This window comes from Echinops telfairi, unplaced genomic scaffold, assembly GCF_000313985.2.
Source record: "Echinops telfairi isolate 266 unplaced genomic scaffold, ASM31398v2 ScPeMD7_10;HRSCAF=50, whole genome shotgun sequence".
Classification (NCBI taxonomy): Eukaryota; Metazoa; Chordata; class Mammalia; order Afrosoricida; family Tenrecidae; genus Echinops; species Echinops telfairi.
In genome coordinates, this window is record NW_022103907.1 from 13,321,319 (window position 1) to 13,331,749 (window position 10,431).

A 10,431-nucleotide genomic window follows, 5' to 3' on the forward strand; every position below is an offset into this window, starting at 1 on the left:
TAAGACTATTACTTAAATTACTACCTTACATATATTCTTCACCGATTCCCCCCACTCCTCAGGGTCACCCTGGGTTAGTTGGCAACAACTAGTTTTGAGTTTGGGAAGTGGATGCGTCTTACAGGTCTGGTACCTTGAGAATTAAATTCTGCTTTCCTGTTGACGGTACTTGGCTGAGCCCAGTGTGCAGCTTATCCACATTTGGAAGAATATTTGGCCTAAAAGGACATTCATTATGATAATTATCCAGGATTCAGATAAACTGACCTAACCAACTCTCCTAAATCAGAACCAGCTCAGCTCTCTTGCTCTGCCCTTTTGATGCCTGGAAGCCAAATACTCAGAAGTTACATGAGAAAGTTCTAATGGTTTCACTGTTTTGTTTGCTGGGATTATCATCTGTGCAGATAACTTCACATTTGCATCACTAATAGACGTCCTTCAAAGAGAAAAAGTATTTCAGTAAGGCTGAGACAGTTGTTTTTTTTCCCCCCCATAGCCTGAGTCAAGCTAGTCCTTTGAAAAAAAAAAATGGGTTTTCATGTAAGGCTTGATTTGTACAACAAATAAAAGAGCTTTTGTAATTAGCCGCTTACAAACCACAAAATATTTTTGTCTCTAGAATATATGCATACAGCCACATCTGATGTCTTCCTTCCCCTCCACCCCTTCAGTTCTAAGACTTCTCAGCTTGGCTAGAAGTTAACACTAATATTCACACTTTCTTTGAGTTGGAGAGAGTTTCCCTCCTCTATGATTAGAAGGATCCTTAGTAAGTAATCTCATCTTTCCTATTCGGGAACTGCTTCCACAGCACCTCTCTCGGATTTACCAACCTTCTCATCTCGCTGCTCCGCAAAGCTACCTACTGCATTGTGAGCTAGGGCTGGTAAATGATCAGGATAATAATGGGAAAAGATCCTGATATCTAACGTGGGCAAGTACTTAACTAGACGCCGAGAATGGAGCCAAATGCTCTACAGGTCTTAGCCCATTTACTTCTCACAATAACCTGATGCAATAGACACTATGCTTTCCACTTCATAAATAAGGCACAGTTTCCATTTCATAAACAAAATAAGGCACGGACAGTTAGTTGCTCAAGGACACACAGGGTGAACCAAAGAGTTTCAAAGGAGGCAATCAAGTCACACTTGATGAGACCAGACTTCCCAGCAGGGGAGATCCCGTGATCCCGAGGGCGGTTTTCCCAGGGTGAGGCTTATCCACTGCACTCCGGATGTGCTGACCCCTGCGATTTCCCCCAAACTGGGAAACTCAACTGCATGCTTTGTGATCGTGCGTTCTCAAAAAAAAAAAAAAAAGCCAGGAAGAATTATGAGGCCAACCTGCGTTCTCAGGAAACAGACAGTCAGAATGTAAAACCATTGAGGACAATGAAGAATGTGTAACTAATTTGTTGGTGGGGGAATATGTGTGGTGGGTGTCGCACTGGGCTGCCTCGCTGATGATACCACGAGTAATCAAATGGACTGGGTTTGCTCCCCAGCCCACACCCCACCTAGAATTTAACTCACTCCTTAACCAAATGCCTGACCTCATTTCAAAAAGCGCCAAGCCGAAACTGATCTGCACTATAATCAATCTTCAGGCCGCTACTTTCCTTTCACGCTCCAGAGAGAAAGGCCCTTCTGTCCACTTGAACTACTGAATGCTTGGTTTTTATTTTACTAGTGGTGGTGGCTCAGTGGGTTGCTTGGTGAGCCGCTGTTCTGTGGGAGAAAGATGAGGCTCTCTACCCCCATAAGGAGTTACAGTCTGGGACACCACAGGGCAGTTTGACTCTGTCCTGTAGGGTCGCTATGAATCGGAAAGGACTCAATGGCCGTGACGTTGTTTGGTGAGTTGTTTGTGTTTTGGGTTAGTGCTGCCCTGCTATAGGTAGCACTTGTTCTTGTTGCTAGGTCCCATAGAGTCTGCGGTACCCACTCTCCGTACCACAGTCACCCTGCCCAGCCCCACGCCCTTCTCTCCGTTGCTGCTTTGATTGAGCACATTCCTGCAGCCAGTGTGTCAACCCATCTCAGTGAGTCTCTGTCTTTTAATCTCTGACACTCTAGCATCATGATTTCCTTCTCCAGGGACTGGTGCCTCCTGAAAGCGTATCAGTACACGAGACAAAGTCTTCCTAAGGTTTCTAAAAATAATTCTGACTATATGTCTTCCAAGACAAATTCGTTCATTCTTCTAGTAGTCTGTAGTATATTTAATATTCCTCACCAACACCATAATTCAAATCAGCTCTTCTCATGTCTTCTTAATTAATTGTCCAGCTTTCTCAGGTGTGCAAGGTGATTGAAAGTACCATCGCTTGGGTCAGGTTCAACTTAGTCCTCAAGTGGCATTTTTGCTGTTACTGCTGCTGCTGCTGCTGCTGCTTCAGCACTTTAAGGAGGTCTTTGCCAGGAGCTGTGCCCAAAGCAATATGCCATTTGATATCTTGACTCTTGCTTTCATCGATGTTGACTGTGAAGCTAAGTAAAATGAAACCCTTGACAACTTAAGTCTTGTCTCCATTGATCTTGATGTTACTTGATTTGTTTAGTTTTGATGGTTGTTTCATTTATTTAGAGATATGTTTCTTGAAGTCTTTGGTCTCCATTAGTACTTCAAGTCTTCTTCACTTGACACAACAAAGTTGTATCATTTATATAATGTGTCTTCCCCCAATCCAGATGCCATATTCTTCATGTAGTTTGGGTTCTCGTATTATTTGATTAACATAAAGATTGGGTAAATATAGTGCGATGATAAAGTCTTGAAGCGTTCCTTTCCTGATTTCAAACCAACCTCGCATTATCCCTTTGTTCTGTTTTGTTTTGTTTTTCAATCATTTTATTGGGGGCTCTTATAGCTCTTATAATATATACATACATAAATTATATCAAGCACATTTGTACATATGTTGCCATCATCATTTTCTAAACATTTTCTTTCTGTTTGAGCCCTTTGTATCTATCCTCTTTTTTCCCTCCCTCCCCCACTCTTCCACTCTCATGAACTCTTGATAAGTTATAAATTATTATTAGTTTCATATCTACACTGACCATTGACTTCCTTTACCCATGTTTCTGTTGTTCTTCCCCTTGGGGGAGGGGGGTGTTGATCATTGCAATTGGTTACGCCTTTTCTCCCTCTTCTCCCCCTACCTTCCCCCTATCCTCCTGGTATCACTACTCCCATTACTATTCCTGAGGGGTTTATATGTCCTGGATTCTGTGTGTCAAGAGCTCTTGTCTGTACCAGTGTACATGCTCTTGTCTAGCTGGATTTGTAAGGTAGTACTGGGGTCATGATATTGGTAAGGGAAGCCTCAAGGAACCAGAGGAATATTGTGTGTTCTGTCAGTGCTATACTGCACCCTGGCTGACTCATCCCTTCCTTGTGACCCTTCTGTGAGGGGATGTCCAATTGTCTACAGATGGGTTTTGGGTCTCCACTCCAATCTCCCTCATTCTTAACGATATGATTATTTGCTTGGGAGTCTTCTGATGCCTGTTGCCTGAACCTGTGGACACCTCGTGATCACACATGCTGGTGTTCTTCTTCCATGTGGACTTATTCTCTGCAAGATGGCCAGCTTGTTTAGCTTCCCCTTTGTTCTGTCTTGAAGGACTGCCTCATTTAGGTTCCACATGAGCACAATCAGAGTTCTGAGATTCCTATTCTTCGACATATTATCCTGAGTTTACCATAGTCTACAAAATTGAATGTGTTCGCATTGGCAATAGGACATAAAACAAAACCAAACTCACTGCCATTGACTCAATACTGGCTCATAGTGATCCCCTGTGGGTTTCTGAGACTCTAAGTGTTTCCCGAGCATAAAGCTCAATATTTCTCCCGAGGAACTACTGGTGGTTCTGAACTGCTGACCAGCGATCTCAGGCCAATATGAAAGTTGGACATTGAATAAGGAAGACAGAAGAAAACCCCATGCATTTGAATTATGACACTGACCAAGAATATTCAAAGTACCATGGACTGCCAAAAGAACAAACAAATCTGTCTTGGGAGAAGTACAGGCAGAATGCTCCTTAGAGGCAAAGATGGTGAGACTTCGTCTCACATGCTTTGTACCTGTTGTAAGGAGAGGCCAGTCCTCAGAAAAGGACATCATACTTGGTAAAGTAGAGAGAGGGCCAGTGAAAAAGAGGAAGATGCTCAACAAGATGGATCGGCACAGTGGCGGCCCCAGTGGACTCAAACAAGGAACAGTTGTGTGAGGATGGCAGAGGTGGTTTTTCTGTTGTACATGGAGTCTCTCTGGGTCAGAACAGTCTCCATAGCAGCTAACAGGAACATAGTATTATGATATTGTTTGGTAATTAGATCACATTTCTTTGGAATGAGCATTGTTTGGCCGGGTAGCCATCTTCCAGTTTTCTTGGTATAAACAAGTGAGTATTTCCAGTTTTGGAATTGTTTGTTGAAACATCACAATGGTATTCTGTCCATTTCTGGAGCGCAGCTTCTCACCAATGCTTCCAGTGCATCATGGAATTCTCCCATCAATACTACTGGCACTAGATCATGTGCTGCCTCCTGCAATCATGGAACTTCAACCTATTCTTTTTAGTACCATGACTTTTTGTGTTCCTTCTATATTTCTTTTGATGTTTCCTGCATCATTCCATATTTTGCCCATCGAATCCCTCAATATTACAACGCGGGGCTTGAATCTTTTCACTAGTTCTTTCCATTTGAGAAATGCCAAACGTGTTCTTCTCTTTGGGTTTTCTAACTCAAGGATTTTGCACATTTCATTATAATACTTTGTCTTCGAGAGCCACTATGTGAACTCTCCTGTTGAGCTCTTTGTATTTCATTATTTCTTCTGTTCACTTCAGCTACTCTCCATGCTTTGAAAGCAGAAAAGCTATGTGTCAGCGTTGTCTTCTTCCATTCACTTTTGCAACACTAGGTTCAAGAGCAGTTTTAGAGTCTCTTCTGACACCCACTGTAGTCTTTTCTTTCCTTCTTACCTTTGTAATGACCTTTGCTTTCTTCCATATGATATCCTCGTTGCCATCCCCCAACTCATTTGATCCTTGGTCATTAGAGTTCAATGATCTCGAAATTTAGTTAGGATGCATTCAAAGTCATATTTTGAATCCTGTGGTCTGGTAGTAAGTTTTTCTCAGCTTCAACTGGAGTTTGCTTATAAGCAATTTATAATCCGTTCTGCAAGCTTAGCCTTGTTCTAACTGATAATATTGAGCTTCCACAAATGTAGTCAATTTGACTCCTGTGTGTTCCCTTGACAAGGTCCACATATATTGTCACCATTTCTGTTGTTTTTAAAAAGGCATATTTCCAATGAATAAGTCATTGGTCTTACAAAATTCTTTCATGGGATCGCCTGGATTCTATCATGAAGGCCATATTTCCTATCTACAAACTGATCGTGCTCTTTTGTTTTTAACTTTCACATTCCAATCACCACCAATTTCCCAGGCATCAAGGTTGTATGTTTGATCCATGATAGACTGCAAACGTTGGTAAAAATCTTTGATTTCTTCATCTTGGCATTAGTGGTTAGTCTGGAATTTTGAATCATAACCATATTAACTGGTCTTCCTTGTAGCATATGTCTATTGTAATCATTGACAGCATTGTCCTTAAGGATAGATCTTGAAGTGTTCTTTTTGATGATGAGCACGATGCCGTTTATCTTCCCTTTGTACCTCACCTGGTAGACCAGATGAATGTCTGATTCAAATGGCCAATTCCAGTACATTTCAGTTTACTAATGCCTAGGGTATCTGTCTTTATGTGTCCCATTTAATTTTTGATGACTTAAACGAAACAGAGCACTAATACTGCTACCAAGTAATATTATCTAGACAAGAAGTTCCTATCTTCTTGGGCAGCTAGGATTTCAAGTGGGGTACATAGATGCCTGCTGTCTCTTCAAACTCTTTTCATGAGCTCATGGTATGGACAGTATCGCAACATGCTAGGCAAGAGATAAACAGAAAGATGGATGAGTTAATCTTATTGAGAAAATTCCTGATTATATTTCTCTCTTATCGCATGATAGGTTAGAATATAGTGTTTCCCTAGCTTCCCTTTATAGCCTAGAATTCCCCTTCAATATTCTCAGTTAAGGGGTCCTGCCTTGAACTACAAACTGCCCAGGCCCCCAGATACAAAGTGAGGCTTTTGTTGGCTACTGGCCTAGATGGAGTTGTTTTGAGAACAAATATGGTCACATATATTGTATTACCAGAGCAGAGTACTCCCCCACGTATTATCCTGCTGGCTTTGTCATCAGAAGTTTTATTCTATATTACTATTCATTCTCTAAAGGAACCCCTCTCCCCCCTACCCAACGCACAGAAAAACAAGCTTCCTGAAAAGTCATCTCTTTAGGGCAGGGCAACATGGGTGGTGGGAATCTAGTAGTTGAGTTTAAATCTTGATTAGAGTTTTTCTTGATTAAAAAAAAAACCTACAAATAAGGATTAGTTAAATGGAGATTTTGAATTGAATCACTAACATGGAGTTTTTCACTATTTTCTACTCTCTGTTCATGGCTCAAGGTGGATGGGGAGGTAACCCATTTCTTAAATCAACCCGGATCTCTGGTCCAGGGGTGCATCCGTGCACATGGCAAAGTCCATCTGAATCAAGGCATACTTCCGGTCAGCCTAGAACTGGACCATCAGGATAATTTAAAGACACTGCTTAAAATATGCTCAAATTGGAACTCCCTTGGTAGTGTGTATGGACATTCCCAGCTGAGCATCTGATACTCTTAGAATAGCTTTAACATGTGTGGATGAAATAATTGTCCTCATGACAAAAGGAAAGAAACTCATGAAAATCCCCACTGCTTCATATTTTATTTACAAATTGATAAGCTGCTATATGAAATTCATGAATAGCCCTGAGACAGTTTATTGTGCCAGCCTGACCGATAAACACAAGTAGGAGTAACTGAAGGGCGGAGAGATAATGACTCGGTGAGCCTTGCCTTTCTTGTTTCTTGCTCTTTGATCATCGGACCAGTGTGCGGCTGCCTTGCTTGTTCTGTGCCTCAATTTAAAGGCTACACTACCTGTGGGATGCCTAGCCTGTGGACTGTGTCGCTGTAAGTTGAGGTCTCTTTAAGACATCTCTGGAGCTGGGGACTGGCAGTTGGGACTGGTTGTTAGTTGACAGTTGGTGATCTGCCTTGTGATTGGCTGCTGTGCTGAGATAGCCTCGCTCTCTCTATAAATAGAGGGAGATCTGGCAGCAGACTAGACTTGAAGGACTGCTAGTCTCTCACAACTCTCTCTCACGGGAGTTAGTTGCACTGAGCCATTTGTAGTGTTTTATAATTTAACTGTTCATTTCTTGTATTATATATTTATCTGTATATGATTTAACAGTTCATTTCTTGTTATATGTCTAATTATCTTTATAAATAAATATATTTAATTATCAGCAATTTGGTTTTATCTCTCTAGAGAACCCTGTCTAACACAAGCCCTTTTCAAAAGTAAGCTTGGAGCTTTGTACAGGCAGACAGTCTATCTCAATGACAAAACTGTATGTTGGGTCTCAATATCTGGAAATATTTATGTTACCTTTTAATGCCTAAAAGATAAAACACTCATATTACTGATGTCAATATTTAGTGTAAAGGTTTTATATATCTTTCAAGGAGAACATATTCTGGTTCATCCCAAATAAACCTGAAACACCATACATGCAAATCTGAGTGTAGTCTATATTTTACTACGTGGCACAAGTCTCTTAATGGATGTCTCTGACCCCCCATTCTCTTTTCCTTCTGTAATATTCCACAGTTGGCCAATAAACATGTTTCTAAAAGGCCAGCAACAGACATACAAAAGTCCAGGTGGAGGAATTCATATTTCTTTCTAAATATGAAAGAAATGTGAGTTTATATGTAGTCATGTTGAGTTTGAGGAGCTAAGAGTGCATTTCACAAGGGCAGTGAAAAATTTAGATACAGAGTACAAGAGGGAACCAGACATTACATATAAGTTTGTATCATACAAACAAAGTCTACAGTTGGAGTCAGCTGGCATAGAGCAGTGCTTCCAAAAGTGAGTGATCCTGCCGACAGGGGGCACTAGAGTGATCCAAGGGTACTGCAGAAGCAGATACCTACACTCTATCCTGTATTGGGGGATATAGTACAAATGTTTTTAAGTACCAAGGAGCTGCTGAGTAATATATACTTTTTTTTTTTTTTCTGAAAAAGAGGCAGTCGGCCCAATAACTTTGGGAATTGCTGGTATAGAGCAGTGGCAAGTAACTTTTTATTTTCCTTTTCTCTTTTAAACCAACAGTCATTTAAAGGGAATTGACTATGTTAATGCACATCCTTTTCAAAAATTCAAAGTGGAAATCATGTTACTGAATTCCAAGATGAAAAATTTTAATCTGTGGGATAATTTAACTAAAGGGTGAATGTACAGCCTTTCCTCGTGCAACTATATCTCAGATGGTATTCAATATAGTGTGATGTAGACTATAGGGAATGAATAGGGCAGACCGAAGTGGGAAAGTGAGAATAAAAATGGGAAGGAATTAGGTAGCGTGTTTAACCTTTTAAATGTTGGGGAGAAGAGAGGAAACGAACACAAGCCAACTAAACGAGAGCTAGGAATAAGCTTGAGGATCTCGGAAGGCAGAACAGAAAGGAATTCCGGGAGTGTGGCACAGCAGCAGGAGTGTGGCACAGCAGCAGGAGTGTGGCACAGCACCAGCAGTGTGGCATAGCACCAGGAGTGTGGCACAGCACCAGGAGTGTGGCACAGCACCATGACTGGGTTTCTCTGGGATGCTCTTAGAGAGAAGATCTCTGTATACCTTCTTTAGTCCATGATGCTGTCTCTCTATATAAACCTGGGCTGAGGCTGCAGCACTCAGGGGCCCAGGATTTATTTGGGTTACAAGAGCAATGCCGATGAGCAATTTGGCTGTCCTTTGGGAGCACTGAAGTAGGACCAAGTCACATCTGAGAGGTGACAACACAGAGGCAGCTTTCTCATCTTTTATAAGTTCATTTGAACGGCTCTTTAGAGTTATCAGTTGTCACATGTATATTTCATTTTATCTGTGTAATGACTCTTTGACTTATTATCACCCTAATTTTCAGAGAGAGAGAAATTTGAAGTCTTGAGAAGTGAAAGCCAGAAATAGATTGGGGTTTATAATTAGTTCCAGCCAATTTCGCACTTACCAAGGCTTGCTGACCAAACTCGGGATACTGGACTAGGCACAACAATGATTAAAATACACCCGAATCTTCAACCACAACATATTTCCTTATTTTACTCTTCTGCAATTCTCACCCCTAAAAATGGAATGGGTTATAGGGCGAGGTCCAACACTCAGCATCGTCTACACAAGCAGCCAGTTTACAGGAAGAATCCAGTCCAGGGGACACTGGCAGTTCCATGCTCACGAAGTACTCATCAGAGGAGCAAAGACAAGGGAAACATGTGAACTCCCAGTGTTGTCACTGGGAGAAGTGTAAATTTTCCATATTGGAAAATAATTTGGTGATATCTACTATGGTTAGAAGGAGCCCTGGTGGTGTAGTGGTTACTTGTTGGGTTGGCAGTTCAAAACCACCAGCCGCTCTGTGGGAGAAAGATTGGGCTTTCTATTCCTATAAACAGTTACAGCCTCAGAAACCCCCACAGGGTCACACTGAGTCAGCCTTGACACCATAGCAGTGAGTTTGCTTTTGTTATTATGGTTAGAGGCACGCTGCTAGCATTATAGGTTATTCGTTGGACTGATAATCTCAAGGTCAGCAATTCAGTCACACCAGCCACTCTGATAGAGAAAGATGAGACTAGTTGCTCCCATTATGATTTACAGCCTCAGAAATCCAAAGTGGGGAGTTTTACCCTCTTCTTTAAGGTTGCTTTGAGTCAGAATCAACTAGATAGCAATGAATGAGTGATCAGGGCTAGACATTGCACTGCCAAATGCAAGGGCAGCAGTTAAAACCAACAGGTGCTCTACAGGAAAAAGACGAGACTACCTGTTACTGTAAAAATTTATATGAGTTGGAATCGACTCAATAGTAGTGAGTTTTATGAGTTGAATATAACTCAATAACAGTAGGTTTGCATTTTCAGTATTAAAGTGAACAATGTCTTTATCTTACCATCTGACAATTCTGCTTTTTAATATTTATTCAAGATGAAAACTGAACCAGGTGACCAAGTCTAACCTGACTCATGGTGCATCCATGTGTATCAGAGTAGAATTGTACTCCATAGAGCTTTCAACGGCCGGGTTTTCTGAAATAGATCACCAGACATTTCTTTTGAGACATCTCTGGGTGAATTTTAATGTCCAACCTTTCAGTTATCAGCTGAGCACACGTTATGCATCTACCACTAAGTAACTACTATATCCATCATTCCAAAT

General features: G+C 41.2%; 1 pseudogene; it reads left to right on the top strand.

The window, feature by feature from the left end:
• The first annotated feature begins 1,165 nt into the window (after positions 1 to 1,165).
• On the top strand, positions 1,166 to 1,310 carry LOC115868444 (annotated as a pseudogene).
• Positions 1,311 to 10,431: the final 9,121 nt, after the last annotated feature.